The sequence below is a fragment of the Balaenoptera borealis genome (genome assembly GCF_965194805.1).
Source record: "Balaenoptera borealis genome assembly, chromosome: 14".
Classification (NCBI taxonomy): domain Eukaryota; kingdom Metazoa; phylum Chordata; class Mammalia; order Artiodactyla; family Balaenopteridae; genus Balaenoptera; species Balaenoptera borealis.
The window spans coordinates 66,490,120-66,506,373 of record NC_138875.1 but is presented as its reverse complement, the minus strand read 5'-3'; the positions used below and the strand labels follow the sequence as shown (position 1 = coordinate 66,506,373).

The following is a 16,254-nucleotide window of genomic DNA, read 5'->3' as shown; positions in this document are numbered from 1 at the left end:
TGGATAGACAACAAGCTTCCACGGTATAGCACAGGGAACTGTATTCAATATCCTGTGATAAACCATAATGGAAAAGAATACAAAAAAGAGTGTATATATAAATGTATACCTGTCACTTTGCTGTACAGCAGAAATTCACACAACATTGTAATTCAACTATACTTCAATAAAATTTTTGTTTGTATTTTCTTTTTTTCCTTTTTCTTTCTTTTTTTATTTCTTGGCCATGCTGCTCTGCATGCAGAATCTCAGTCCCCCGACCAGGGATCAAACCCACACCCTCTGCAGTGGACGCGCAGAGCCTTAACCACTGGATCGCCAGGGAAGTCCCTTCAATAAAATTTTTTTCAAAAAGGAGTTGAGGGGATTCTGGTGCCCAGCTCTGCCTCTGACTCCCGGAAAGTGGGGCAGATGGATCCTTCAGCCGCCTGGGCTCAGGGCCTCTCCTTTGTCCCAAGAGCACAGAGGGGACCTGCTGGGATTCCTCCCCCAGGAAGCACGATGACTCTCACACCAGGAGAGACAGGAAATCCCGGGCTGGATTCCTTTCCCACATCATGTCATGGACTCGGTCTGTCCTCACACACCATGTGAAGGAGTTGATTCTCCAGTAATCTCTGCTATCCAGGGATGCAGAAGAATCTGGAACAAACCGTGTCATAGGGGGCTGAGCAGAGGTGGGAAGGAGGGGCAGGTGCAGGAAGCAGATTTGCATGGAGGCCTCTCCCTCCTCTGGAGGGGAGGGGATAAGAGAGGTCTGGGGGAGCAGGCCTAGGGCTGGGGGCTCAGAAGGCAGCGACTGGCGTGTCTCCACCATGGCCTGGGCTCTGCTCCTTGTCACCCTCCTCACTCAGGGCACAGGTGAGGCCTCCAGGGAAGGGAACCCACGGACATCTGGCTGATCCTTTGTGTCTTTGTCCTCAGGGTGACCTGGGCCCCACATGGAACTGACCAGAGTGTGTTTCTCCTCTTTGCAGGGTCCTGGGCCCAGTCTGGCCTGACTCAGCCTCCCTCAGTGTCCGGGAATCCGGGACAGACAGTCACCATCACCTGTGCTGGAACCAGCAGTGACATCGGGGGTTATAACTATGTCAGCTGGTACCAACAGCGCCCAGGCACGGCCCCCAAAATCTTGATTTATAAGGTCTATAAACGACCCTCAGGGATCCCTGATCGCTTCTCTGGGTCCAAGTCTGAGAACACGGCCTCCCTGACCATCTCTGGGCTCCAGGCTGAGGACGAGGCCGATTATTACTGTAGCTCATATAGAAGTGGTAACACTATGCACAATGATCCAAGTTCATGGAGAAGTGAGACCAAAACCTGCCCTGAGCTCACAGGCTCTCCGTTGCTGTGACTCTGCTGGTTGCTCATCTGCATCTGTGGTAGAAGCATTGGCAGCTGAGAGGAGATCTGAAGACCCTGAAGAGGGATGAAGACAAATGACACCGTGTGGTTTTCATGTTTGTTGTCCCTCCTCTTTGACCTGCATCTGAGTGGGCTGAGCCAGGGAGGGTTGGGGACAGACTCTGGGTCTCAGAGTTGTCCCTTTCCTGGCATCGGTGAACCCTGTCCGGGGACAGCCCTGCAGGAAGACAGTCTCCCTAAACAATTCAGTCCAGAGTCTCTATGTTGCTGTTCTTTTTGGAATATGTACTTTGAATTAGTATTATTATTGTTGTTATTAGTAGTATCATTATGATTATGATGATTATTACTTTGGCCACACCACGAGGCTTGTGTGATGCTACTTCCCTGACCAGGGATTGAACCCGGGCCGCAGCAGTGAAAGCGGGGAGTCCTAATGACTGGACCAACAGGGAATTCCGCAGAAGGTCACTTTTCTCGTGGCCTGAGGATGTGGGGAGGTGGAGGAAACAAGCAGGAAAACCCCGTCTATTGACCAGAGCAGTAACACACAGATGAAACGGGGTGAAATCTTTGATGATCAACTTCATAACAAATGGCAGAGCCATGAGCCTAGAAAGGCCCCTTTATCACATCTGCACTCTCCTCTTGTCAACCTCTTCTTAGTCAGGACACTGGCCAGTGGGCTCATGGCCTTCAGTTGTCATGTGAGAATCAGAAGCTGAGAAAGGACAGTTGTCTGCTCAGAGGGCAAAGGGGAGAGTGGGGAGGGCAGACTCGGGTTCAGGACTTGGCTTCTGCCTGGTGCCCCCGCCCCCCCATGGGTGGCCTCACACGAGTGCCCTTGGCGCTCAGTGGGGCTAGAATGGGCGGGGGGGCTAGTGGTCAAGGACCTGCTCGTGGATTCGATGTGCAGATGCTTCAGAACAAAGAGGTGGGGGCGGAGATGGGACAAGGCTGCAGCTCAGGGTCCCACCAGCTTCCCAGCAAACAGCAGGTGTTTCCCCTGGTGGGCGTGACCCTTTCCCAAAGTTAGAGAACTTGGAGATGGGCGTCCAACAGAGGGCGCTGTGGAGTGTCCCCTGCACTGAGGTTCCCAGAGACACAGCCCTGTCCCAGCAGAAACACTGAAGGTCCAGGAGCTCATTGCCTGAGGGCCTTTAGCTGGTCTTTCTCTCCCTGCAAACCAGCTACAAACAATTCATGCTCCTGCATATACATGTCATCCTTGTGTCAAAAGATTTTAATCCCTGAGCTATATTCTCCCCCCAAGATGCAGAAAATCTAGTGTCCAGGGCCAGGTCAAAGGGGCTGAGGAGAGAATGAGGAGGGGCAGGTGCAGGAAGCTGATTTGCATGGAGGCCCCTCCCTCCTCTGAGGGGGAGGGGATAAGAGAGGTCTGGGGGCCCAGGCCCAGGGCTGGGGCTCAGAAGGCAGCGACTGGCGTGTCTCCACCATGGCCTAGGCTCTGCTCCTTCTCACCCTCCTCACTCAGGGCACAGGTGAGGCCTCCAGGGAAGGGTCCCCGGCGACACCTGGTTGATTCTTTGTGTCTTTGTCCTCAGTGTGACCTGGGCCCCACATGGAACTGACCAGAGTGTGTTTCTCCTCTTTCCAGGGTCCTGGGCCCAGTCTGCCCTGACTCAGCCTCCCTCAGTGTCCGGGAATCTGGGACAGACAGTCACCATCTCCTGTGCTGGAACCAGCAGTGACGTCGGGGGTTATAATCAGGTTGGCTGGTACCAACAGCACCCAGGCATGGCCCCCAAAACCTTGATTTATGAAGTCAATAAACGACCCTCAGGGATCCCTGATCGCTTCTCTGGCTCCAAGTGTGGGAACACGGCCTCCCTGACCATCTCTGGGCTCCAGGCTGAGGATGAGGCAGATTATTACTGCAGCTCAGGTACAAGTAGTAGCACTGTACAAGGTGGTCCAAGTTCATGGAGAAGTTGAGACCAAAACCTGCCCTGAGCTCATAGACTCCCTGTTGCTGTGACTCTGCTGGTTGTTCATCTGCATCTGTGGTTGAAGCATTGGCAGCTGAGAGGAGATCTGAGGACCCTGCAGAGGGATGCAGACAAATGACAACGTGTGGTTTTCATGTTTGTTGTCCCTCCTCATTGACCTGCATCTGAGTGGGCTGAGCCAGAGAGGGCTGTTCTCAGGGCTGTCTCTCTCCTGGCATCATGAACCCTGTCCAGGGACAGCCCTGCAGGATGATGTCCTCCTCAATACGATGGGCTCTTTGCAAAGTTTCTCCAGAATGGAAGGTGGGCTGGAGGTCATGTCCCCCATTCCTCAGGGACATCAAGGTCACATGTTTCCATGAGGAGCCAGTGCAGTTTCCAGGTGGAATCCCAGCACACCTAACACCTGTGAGAATTCATTGAAAAAACAGGCTCGTGTGTCCACAGTTCAATATTACTTTCTTTTGAAACTGAAAGACAGTTTTCAAATGCAATTATTTTAAATTCTAAATTAAGTGAAATCAAAAGTTTTTGTTTCTTGTATTTCTGTTCTTTCCTTTGTTTTTTTTTTTTTTTGGCCATGCCACGCAGCCTGTGGGATCTTAGTTCCCCAACCAGGGATCACACCCGTGCCTCCTGCAATGGAAGCGCTAAGTCTTAACCACTGGAGCACCAGGAATCTCCCAAATTCAATATTTTAGATGAAAAACAAAGTGCATGGGTTGGATTGCTCAGGACACATCATCCCCACAGTACGAAGAAGAGGAACATTTGATAGCTTTGTTTTCAGGTGTCCAGGACTGGAGAGCAGCTCTTTTTCTGTGGTTCTGGCTCCTGGCTCTCATGAAGTTGGAGTCACGTGTCAGTGGGCTGTTTTCATTAAGGTCCTCTGACTTTGGAAGACGCCCCGTATATGGCTCACTACATGCTAGCCCTGTGCACTCTTTTCTTGTCCAAATCATCTTTCTGCTAAATCTGAATTTTAAAAAATTTTTTTAAAGATTTTTAAAATGTGGACCCTCTTTAATGTCTTTATTGAATATGTTACAATATTGCTTTTGTTTTATGTTTTGGTTTTTGGCCGTAAGGCAAATGGGATCTTAGCTCCCCGACTAGGGATCGAACCCGCACCCCCTGCATTGGAAGGCGAAGTCTCAACCACCGGCTCGACAGGGAAGTCCCTAAATCTATTTTTTTTTAACCCAGTGAATTACGCCCCCTATTTTCCAAGTCTATGCTAGTCTCCATCTGAATAATCATTTGTCTTTATCACAGCAATTTACACATGACCAGAATCTTTGGTCTTTCTATCTATATGGTCAAAGCTCAAATAGAGTGTGAAAAATATTTACCAACTTTATTTCTAAGTTCTAATTTCACTGGGATTATAGCTGCTCCCAAGTGTGCAGGGCAGGAATCAGAGTGGTTTCACTCTCCTGAAATAGCCTCGGTTATGATTTACCCTCTCTCACTATTATGGAAACAGCCGTTCTTCCTTTCCATCCGTCCTGTTATCCTGTTACCCCTCTCTTTTTATTCTATTGAATATATAGCTGCAATGATAATCGGTCTTACTTTTCTCTAAGAAAAGCTTTTTTAGTTTTAATGACAATGACCTGAATAAGGCTCTTCACATGTTCTCCTTCTCAGAGTCTCCAAAGGATCCAGTTTGGGGGGCATCTCCTCTTCTCTCTAAGTGTTGTTTGCATGTGTCCTGGACGAGCTGGATGGGCAGGGAGGGGGCAGGGTCTCAGCCGCATCAAACAGCCTGAGAGGGTCTTTGTTCCGATACTGGCTCTGCCTTTTTCTTCCCACTTTCTTTGTTTAAAGATTCCAGGTGAGTGTTTCTACCACATCCAAGGCTTCAAGAGTAGGTTTTCACCTTATACTTGCAGTTTCTCATGAAAATTTCCTCCATGTCTGAGTCCTGGTCTGTGTAGCTAAGGAGAGGAAAAGTAGTCATGTCTCTTTCAGTGTATTTTGCACAACTCCTTTTATTTTGAAATGCAGCATTCCTGAAGGAGAATGTGTGAAATGCACACTCACGATTTAAGGAGGAATAATAAACAGAAACCACATAACCCCAGATGAAATCTACCCCGCAAACACATCTGTCTACCCCACTCCCCGATTAGCTGGTTTGCTGACTTCAGGGTTAATCATTCCATGGCCTGTCTTTACATTCCTGCCCCAGTCTTCCTAGGTATGCATCCCCCAAACAACATAGTTTGAAACAGTGGGTACAAGCATCCAACCCGCTGAGTGAGGAAAGGGTAGTGTGTCTACAGGTGAGGCCCCAAGAGACATGGACCCTAACAGAGGCTCAGCTTGGTCCTGGGCGGAGCTTCCCTGGATTTCCTGGAGCCCGTCCTGGAGATGGCAGACAGGGTCCCAGAGGAAAGACAAGGAACCCTAGATTCAGGCGTCTGGCCTTGTGGGATGTGGGCGGGTCCTGGATCTCTAGGGGGAATATTGTCAGGGGATCAGTTGCCCCACATATCCTGCTACTCAGCGGGACGTGGACTCCAGGAGTTGTCTGAGATCACTTCACTGGGAGGAAGCGAGAGAGATTGTTCCTGGCTGATCAAGACCCTAGAAAATGGATCATGTCAAGACAAGCCTAGTCCAGACATAAAGTACAAAGCAGAATCTGGGCGACATGCATCCAACCTTATAGGATGGTGTCAGGTATGTCAGCACCTGGATGATGTCAGCTTCCTTGTAGGTGAATATTTTGGCCTGTTGACAATTGGAGAAAGGCCTCCATGGGAGATGGCCATCCCAGAGAGGTGGGCAGAGGCTACAAAACTCTGGAGGCACACAGGCTTCTCCTCCTGATCCCCACAGAGTCAGCTCTGCCATGACCCCTTATCCAGGAAATGTGGTTCACCCTTTCCCTAGAACAAATCTGTGCACAGGGGTTAGTGGGCAGTGGTCTACTAGCCTCACGACTAAAAGGAGAGAGAATCTGGAGATCTACCTGCTTCTGTAAGGACTCACACTCATTATAATTGTTAAGTTATCTCAGCTCATCACGACCATACTCACCACCGATCACGATCTACGGAATGACAGGTCTACTTAGCGCCACTGCAGACCTGGGACTGGCCTTTCTCAGGAGGAAGTCGGCTAACCCTTGTCGACATGCATCTTGGCTTCCATGTTTGTGTTTTTCTGTACTCCTATGTTCTTTGGACTCTTCCTGAACTCTCATATATGCCTCTAACTATCAGTATTGTTTGACTTGGGTTTGAAAGAAACAATCATAGTTGTGCATTCGTTCCACGTCACCCATAATGACCAGAGTGAAGAACTCTGGGACAGGCGTTTGTGTTGTGAGGCTGGGGAGAGGGGGAGAGAGGAGGAAACATTGTGGTAGAATCCGCAGGGAACTGGTTTTTGTTTTCTTTTTTTGACCCCACCAAGTGGCATGTGGGATCTTAGTTCCCTGACCAGGGATGGAAACCGTGCCCCCTGCATTGGAAGCATGACGTCTTAACCACTGGACCACCAGGGAAGTCCCAGAACTATTTCTTTGGCTGACATTTTCCTAACATACCAATAGTCAATCAACCTGATGAGGGGTCTCAAAAATTGTCCACACCTCAACATTTCATTACAATGAAACTTGATCCGGTTGCCTTCACATTTCTACACCCTGGGGCTTGTCAAGATTCTGGATGTGAGGGTTTCCCTGTGTCTCTCTGTTTCCTCTCCTTTGGGAACTCCAATTATTTGTGTATTAGGTCAATTGAAGTCCTACAATTTGTGGATACTACTTCATTCTTTTAAATTCATATTCCCGCCTTATGTTGAACAAGGGACTGTTTCCATTGCATGACTTCAAGTCAGAAATCTTTCGTTATCCAATGCTCTGTCTGTCATTAATCCCATCTGCTGTAATTTTCTCTGTAGTAGATTCACTGTGTTTTTTTTCCACCTTCCATTGTTTGGCTGAGACTTTCTTTTTTAAAAAAATTTTATTGGAATATAGTAGATTTACACTCTTGTGTTAGTTTCTGCTGTACAGCAAATTGAATCATTGAAAATTGAATACATATTGAATTGAATACATATTGAATTGAATACATATATCACTCCTTTTTAGATTTTTCTCCCATATATTGGCTGAAACTTTATCTCTCTATTGACTTCAGGAGGTTCTGTCCTTATTTCTTGCATCATTTTTAACAAACTGGTTGAATATCTTTGTGACATAATTCCAGCAGATCTGTGAGACATGCTCTGTTAACTTTCCCTTCCATACAGTTGAGAAGTTCTGGTTTTCCACATGCCCAGTGATTTCAGTCTATCCTGGTGTGGCTAATATTTTGTGGTGAAACTATGGGTCTTTAAATTCTATGTTGGCATTTTGGTTTAATCAGACTCTCTGCCCGGTTGAGTCCAGGTGGTTAATTCCATCCAGCTTTTTGTGAACTGTGCTTTCCATGTCAGTTCATTTACACAGACTTGGACCTGCTCTTGGGACACGTCCTGCAATGAGCTGCACAGTGGCCCGCCTGGGAACTGGGTTGTTTTCTGTCCCTCAGGTTCCTGGGGCTTGGTTGGCACCATTTGCAGCCACCAGGGGGCAGCAAGGGTCAGGATTTGGGGAAGGTACCTGTGGCTTATACTGTCCTGTATGAAGTTTCAAGAGGGGCTCCCCATGGAACACTTCTTATGTCCCAATGCATTTGTACACCAACAAATCATCTTCAAAAGTGCTAATAAATGGCCCAGGGCTCAGTCTCGGGCCTCAGACTCAGAGCACTGCAGAGACAGAGGCTGGAGGGGAACATGAGGACCCTCTCAACTGAGGGGGAAAAGAGGGAGCTCTGTCTGGGGGAGGAATGGATTGGGAGCTTGGGATCAGGAGATACAAACTACTATACATAGCATGGATAGACAACAAGGTCCCACGGTATAGCACAGGGAACTGTATTCAATATCCTGTGATAAACCATAATGGAAAAGAATACAAAAAAGAGTGTATATATAAATGTATACCTGTCACTTTGCTATACAGCAGAAATTCACACAACATTGTAATTCAACTATACTTCAATAAAATTTTTGTTTGTATTTTCTTTTTTTCCTTTTTCTTTCTTTTTTTATTTCTTGGCCATGCTGCTCTGCATGCAGAATCTCAGTCCCCCGACCAGGGATCAAACCCACACCCTCTGCAGTGGACGCGCAGAGCCTTAACCACTGGACCGCCAGGGAAGTCCCTTCAATAAAATTTTTTTCAAAAAGGAGTTGAGGGGATTCTGGTGCCCAGCTCTGCCTCTGACTCCCGGAAAGTGGGGCAGATGGATCCTTCAGCCGCCTGGGCTCAGGGCCTCTCCTTTGTCCCAAGAGCACAGAGGGGACCTGCTGGGATTCCTCCCCCAGGAAGCACGATGACTCTCACACCAGGAGAGACAGGAAATCCCGGGCTGGATTCCTTTCCCACATCCTATCATGGACTCTGTCTGTCCTCACACACCATGTGAAGGAGTTGATTCTCCAGTAATCTCTGCTGTCCAGGGATGCAGAAGAATCTGGAACAAACTGTGTCAGAGGGGGTGAGCAGAGGTGGGGAGGAGGGGCAGGTGCAGGAAGCTGATTTGCATGGAGGCCCCTCCCTCCTCTGAGGGGTTAGGGGATAAGAGAGGTCTGGGGGAGCAGGCCTAGGGCTGGGGGCTCAGAAGGCAGCGACTGGCGTGTCTCCACCATGGCCTGGGCTCTGCTCCTTGTCACCCTCCTCACTCAGGGCACAGGTGAGGCCTCCAGGGAAGGGAACCCACGGACATCTGGCTGATCCTTTGTGTCTTTGTCCTCAGGGTGACCTGGGCCCCACATGGAACTGACCAGAGTGTGTTTCTCCTCTTTGCAGGGTCCTGGGCCCAGTCTGGCCTGACTCAGCCTCCCTCAGTGTCCGGGAATCCGGGACAGACAGTCACCATCACCTGTGCTGGAACCAGCAGTGACATCGGGGGTTATAACTATGTCAGCTGGTACCAACAGCGCCCAGGCACGGCCCCCAAAACCTTGATTTATCAGGTCAATAAACGACCCTCAGGGATCCCTGATCGCTTCTCTGGGTCCAAGTCTGGGAACACGGCCTCCCTGACCATCTCTGGGCTCCAGGCTGAGGATGAGGCCGATTATTACTGTAGCTCAGCTGTAAGTGGTTACACTGTGCACAGTGGTCCAAGTTCATGGAGAAGTGAGACCAAAACCTGCCCTGAGCTCACAGACTCCCTGTTGCTGTGACTCTGCTGGTTGCTCATCTGCATCTGTGGTAGAAGCATTGGCAGCTGAGAGGAGATCTGAGGACCCTTAAGAGGGATGAAGACAAATGACAACGTGTGGTTTTCATGTTTGTTGTCCCTCCTCTTTGACCTGCATCTGAGTGGGCTGAGCCAGGGAGGGTTGGGGACAGACTCTGGGTCTCAGAGTTGTCCCTTTCCTGGCATCGGTGAACCCTGTCCGGGGACAGCCCTGCAGGAAGACAGTCTCCCTAAACAATTCAGTCCAGAGTCTCTATGTTGCTGTTCTTTTTGGAATATGTACTTTGGATTAATATTATTATTGTTGTTATTAGTAGTATCATTATGATTATGATGATTATTACTTTGGCCACACCACGAGGCTTGTGTGATGCTACTTCCCTGACCAGGGATTGAACCCGGGCCGCAGCAGTGAAAGCGGGGAGTCCTAATGACTGGACCAACAGGGAATTCCGCAGAAGGTCACTTTTCTCGTGGCCTGAGGATGTGGGGAGGTGGAGGAAACAAGCAGGAAAACCCCGTCTATTGACCAGAGCAGTAACACACAGATGAAACGGGGTGAAATCTTTGATGATCAACTTCATAACAAATGGCACAGCCATGAGCCTAGAAAGGCCCCTTTATCACATCTGCACTCTCCTCTTGTCAACCTCTTCTTAGTCAGGACACTGGCCAGTGGGCTCATGGCCTTCAGTTGTCATGTGAGAATCAGAAGCTGAGAAAGGACAGTTGTCTGCTCAGAGGGCAAAGGGGAGAGTGGGGAGGGCAGACTCGGGTTCAGGACTTGGCTCCTGCCTGGTGCCCCCGCCCCCCCATGGGTGGCCTCGCACGAGTGCCCTTGGCGCTCAGTGGGGCTAGAATGGGCGGGGGGGCTAGTGGTCAAGGACCTGCTCGTGGATTCGATGTGCAGATGCTTCAGAACAAAGAGGTGGGGGCGGAGATGGGACAAGGCTGCAGCTCAGGGTCCCACCAGCTTCCCAGCAAACAGCAGGTGTTTCCCCTGGTGGGCGTGACCCTTTCCCAAAGTTAGAGAACTTGGAGATGGGCGTCCAACAGAGGGCGCTGTGGAGTGTCCCCTGCACTGAGGTTCCCAGAGACACAGTCCTGTCCCAGCAGAGACACTGAAGGTCCAGGAGCTCATTGCCTGAGGGACTTCAGCTGGTCTTTCTCTCCCTGAAACCAGCTACAAACAATTCATGCTCCTGCATATACATGTCACCCTTGTGTCAAAAGATTTTAATCCCTGACCTATATTCTCCCCCCAAGATGCAGAAAATCTAGTGTCCAGGGCCAGGTCAGAGGCGGTGAGAAGAGAATGAGGAGGGGCAGGTGCAGGAAGCTGATTTGCATGGAGGCCCCTCCCTCCTCTGAGGGGTTAGGGGATAAGAGAGGTCTGGGGGCCCAGGCCCAGGGCTGGGAGCTCAGAAGGCAGCGTCTGGGACGTCTCCACCATGGCCTAGGCTCTGCTCCTTCTCACCCTCCTCACTCAGGGCACAGTTGAGGCCTCCAGGGAAGGGACCCTAGGGACATCTGGCTGATCCTTTGTGTCTTTGTCCTCAGGGTGACCTGGGCCCCACATGGAACTGACCAGAGTGTGTTTCTCCTCTTTCCAGGGTCCTGGGCCCAGTCTGGCCTGACTCAGCCTCCCTCAGTGTCCGGGAATCCGGGACAGACAGTCACCATCACCTGTGCTGGAACCAGCAGTGACGTCGGGGGTTATAATCAGGTTGGCTGGTACCAACAGCACCCGGGCATGGCCCCCAAAACCTTGATTTATGAGGTCAGTAAACGACCCTCAGGGATCCCTGATCGCTTCTCTGGCTCCAAGTGTGGGAACACGGCCTCCCTGACCATCTCTGGGCTCCAGGCTGAGGACTAGGCAGATTATTACTGTAGCTCAGGTACAAGTAGTAGCACTGTGCAAGGTGGTCCAAGTTCATGGAGAAGTTGAGACCAAAACCTGCCCTGAGCTCATAGACTCCCTGTTGCTGTGACTCTGCTGGTTGTTCATCTGCATCTGTGGTTGAAGCATTGGCAGCTGAGAGGAGATCTGAGGACCCTGCAGAGGGATGCAGACAAATGACAACGTGTGGTTTTCATGTTTGTTGTCCCTCCTCATTGACCTGCATCTGAGTGGGCTGAGTCAGAGAGGGCTGTTCTCAGGGCTGTCTCTCTCCTGGCATCGTGAACCCTGTCCAGGGACAGCCCTGCAGGAGGATGTTCTCCTCAATACGATGGGCTCTTTGCAAAGTTTCTCCAGAATGGAAGGTGGGCTGGAGGTTGTGTCCCCCATTCCTCAGGGACATCAAGGTCACATGTTTCCATGAGGAGCCAGTGCAGTTTCCAGGTGGAATCCCAGCACACCTAACACCTGTGAGAATTCATTGAAAAAACAGGCTCGTGTGTCCACAGTTCAATATTACTTTCTTTTGAAACTGAAAGACAGATTTCAAATGCAATGATTTTAAATTTTAAATTATGTGAAGTCAGAAGTTTTTGTTTCTTGTTTTTCTGTTCTTTTCTTTTTTTCTTTTTTTTTTTTTATCCATGCCATGTGGCATGTGATATATTAGTTCCCCGACCAGGGATCACACCCACGTCTCCTGCAATGAAAGCGCTAAGTCCTAACCACTGGAGCACCAGGAATCTCCCAAATTCAATATTTTAGATGAAAAACAAAGTGCATGGGTTAGATTGCTCAAGACACATCATCACCCCAGTAAGAAGAAGAGGAACATTTGATAGCTGTGTTTTCAGGCGTCCAGGACTGGAGAGCAGCTCTTTTTCTGTGGTTCTGGCTCCTGGCTCTCATGAAGTTGGAGTCACGTGTCAGTGGGCTGTTTTCATTAAGGTCCTCTGACTTTGGAAGACGCCCCGTATATGGCTCACTACATGCTAGCCCTGTGCACTCTTTTCTTGTCCAAATCATCTTTCTGCTAAATCTGAATTTTAAAAAATTTTTTTAAAGATTTTTAAAATGTGGACCCTCTTTAATGTCTTTATTGAATATGTTACAATATTGCTTTTGTTTTATGTTTTGGTTTTTGGCCGTAAGGCAAATGGGATCTTAGCTCCCCGACTAGGGATCGAACCCGCACCCCCTGCATTGGAAGGCGAAGTCTCAACCACCGGCTCGACAGGGAAGTCCCTAAATCTATTTTTTTTTAACCCAGTGAATTACGCCCCCTATTTTCCAAGTCTATGCTAGTCTCCATCTGAATAATCATTTGTCTTTATCACAGCAATTTACACATGACCAGAATCTTTGGTCTTTCTATCTATATGGTCAAAGCTCAAATAGAGTGTGAAAAATATTTACCAACTTTATTTCTAAGTTCTAATTTCACTGGGATTATAGCTGCTCCCAAGTGTGCAGGGCAGGAATCAGAGTGGTTTCACTCTCCTGAAATAGCCTCGGTTATGATTTACCCTCTCTCACTATTATGGAAACAGCCGTTCTTCCTTTCCATCCGTCCTGTTATCCTGTTACCCCTCTCTTTTTATTCTATTGAATATATAGCTGCAATGATAATCGGTCTTACTTTTCTCTAAGAAAAGCTTTTTTAGTTTTAATGACAATGACCTGAATAAGGCTCTTCAATCCAGTTTGGGAGACATCTCCTCTTCTCTCTAAGTGTTGCTTGCATGTGTCCTGGACGAGCTGGATGGGCAGGGAGGGGGCAGGGTCTCAGCCGCATCAAACAGCCTGAGAGGGTCTTTGTTCTGATACTGGCTCTGTCTTTTTATTCCCACTTTCTTTGTTTAAAGATTCCAGGTGAGTGTTTCTACCACATCCAAGGCTTCAAGAGTAGGTTTTTACCTTATACTTGCAGTTTCTCATGAAAATTTCCTCCATGTCTGAGTCCTGGTCTATGTAGCTAAGGAGAGGAAAAGTAGTCATGTCTCTTTCAGTGTATTTTGCACAATTCCTTTTATTATGAAATGCAGCATTCCTGAAGAAGAATGTGTGGAAATGCACACTCACAATTTAAGGAGGAATAATAAACAGAAACCACATAACCCCAGATGAAATCTACCCCGCAAACACATCTGTCTACCCCACTCCCCGATTAGCTGGTTTGCTGACTTCAGGGTTAATCATTCCATGGCCTGTCTTTACATTCCTGCCCCAGTCTTCCTAGGTATGCATCCCCCAAACAACATAGTTTGAAACAGTGGGTACAAGCATCCAACCCGCTGAGTGAGGAAAGGGTAGTGTGTCTACAGGTGAGGCCCCAAGAGACATGGACCCTAACAGAGGCTCAGCTTGGTCCTGGGCGGAGCTTCCCTGGGTTTCCTGGAGCCCGTCCTGAAGATGGCAGACAGGGTCCCAGAGGAAAGACAAGGAACCCTAGAGTCAGGCGTCAGGCCCTGTGGGATGTGGGCGGGTCCTGGATCTCTAGAGGGAATATTGTCAGGGGATCAGCTGCCCCACATATCCTGCTACTCAGCGGGACGTGGACTCCAGGAGCTGTCTGAGATCACTTCACTGGGAGGAAGCGAGAGAGATTGTTCCTGGCTGATCAGGACCCTAGAAAATGGACCATGTCAAGACAAGCCTAGTCCCGACATAAGGTACAAATCAGAACCTGGGCGACACGCATCCAACCTTACAGGATGGTGTCAGGTATGTCAGCACCTGGATGATGTCAGCTTCCTTGTAGGTGAATATTTCTGCCGGTTGCCCATTGGAGAAAGGCCTCCATGGGAGATGGCCATTCCAGAGAGGTGGGCAGAGGCTACAAAACTCTGGAGGCACACAGGCTTCTCCTCCTGATCCCCACAGAATCAGCTCTGCCATGTCCCCTTATTCAGGACATGTGGTTCACCCTCTCCCTAGAACAAATCTGTCAGTGGGATTAGTGGGCAGTGGTCTACCAGCCTCACGACTAAAAGGAGAGAGAATCTGGAGATCTACCTGCTTCTGTAAGGACTCACACTCATTATAATTGTTAAGTTATCTCAGCTCATCACGACCATACTCACCACCGATCACGATCTACGGAATGACAGGTCTACTTAGCGCCACTGCAGACCTGGGACTGGCCTTTCTCAGGAGGAAGTCGGCTAACCCTTGTCGACATGCATCTTGGCTTCCGTATTTCTGTTTTTCTGTACTCCTATGTTCTTTGGAGTCTTCCTGAACTCTGAAATATGCCTCTAACTATCAGTATTGTTTGACTTGGGTTTGAAAGAAACAATCATAGTTGTGCATTCGTTCCACGTCACCCATAATGACCAGAGTGAAGAACTCTGGGACAGACGTTTGTGTTGTGAGGCTGGGGAGAGGGAGAGAGAGGAGGAAACATTGTGGTAGAATCCGCAGGGAACTGGTTTTTCTTTTTTTTTTTGACCCCGCTAAGTGGCATGTGGGATCTTAGTTCCCCGACCAGGGATGGAAACCGTGCCCCCTGCATTGGAAGCATGACGTCTTAACCACTGGCCCACCAGGGAAGTCCTGGAACTATTTCTTTGGCTGACATTTTCCTAACATACCAATAGTCAATCAACCTGAAGAGGGGTCTCAAAAATTGTCCACACCTCAAGATTTCGTTACAATGAAACTTGATCCGGTTGCCTTCACATTTCTACATCCTGGGGCTTGTCAAGATTCTGGATGTGAGGGTTTCCCTGTGTCTCTCTGTTTCCTCTCCTTTGGGAACTCCAATTATTTGTGTATTAGGTCAATTGAAGTCCCACAATTTGTGGATACTACTTCATTCTTTTAAATTCATATTTCCCCCTTATGTTGAACAAGGGACTGTTTCCATTGCATGACTTCAAGTCAGAAATCTTTCGTTATCCAATGCTCTGTCTGTCATTAATCCCATCTGCTGTAATTTTCTCTGTAGTAGATTCAGTGTGTTTTTTTCCACCTTCCATTGCTTAGCTGAGACTTTCTTTTTTAAAAATTTTTTATTGGAATATAGTAGATTTACACTGTTGTGTTAGTTTCTGCTGTACAGCAAACTGAATCAGTTATACATATACATATATCACTCTTTTTTAGATTTTTCTCCCATATATTGGCTGAGACTTTCTATCTCTCTATTGACTTCAGGAGGTTCTGTCCTTATTTCTTGCATCATTTTTAACAAACTGGTTGAACATCTTTGTGACATAATTCCAGCAGATCTGTGAGACACGCTCTGTTAACTTTCCCTTCCATACAGTTGAGAAGTTCTGGTTTTCCACATGCCCAGTGATTTCAGTCTATCCTGGTGTGGCCAGTATTATGTGGTGAAACTATGGGTCTTTAAATCCTATGTTGGCATTTTGGTTTAATCAGATTCTCTGCCCGGTTGAGTACAGGTGGTTGATTCCACCCAGCTTTGTGTGAACTGTGCTTTCCATGTCAGTTCATTTACACAGACTTGGACCTGCTCCTTGGACACGTCCTGCAATGAGCTGCACAGTGGCCCGCCTGGGAACTGGGTTGTTTTCTGTCCCTCAGGTTCCTGGGGCTTGGTTGGCACCATTTGCAGCCACCAGGGGGCAGCAAGGGTCAGGATTTGGGGAAGGTACCTGTGGCTTATACTGTCCTGTATGAAGTTTCAAGAGGGGCTCCCCATGGAACACTTCTTATGTCCCAATGCATTTGTACACCAACAAATCATCTTCAAAAGTGCTAATAAATGGCCCAG

The 16,254-nt window shown here is 48.5% G+C and overlaps 1 gene segment (V, D, J or C); it reads left to right on the top strand.

Moving 5' to 3' along the window:
* The first annotated feature begins 790 nt into the window (after positions 1 to 790).
* On the top strand, positions 791 to 11,525 carry LOC309611134 (immunoglobulin lambda variable 2-8-like). The segment is given in 3 exons: positions 791 to 861; positions 2,987 to 3,099; positions 11,337 to 11,525.
* The last annotated feature ends 4,729 nt before the right edge of the window (positions 11,526 to 16,254 follow it).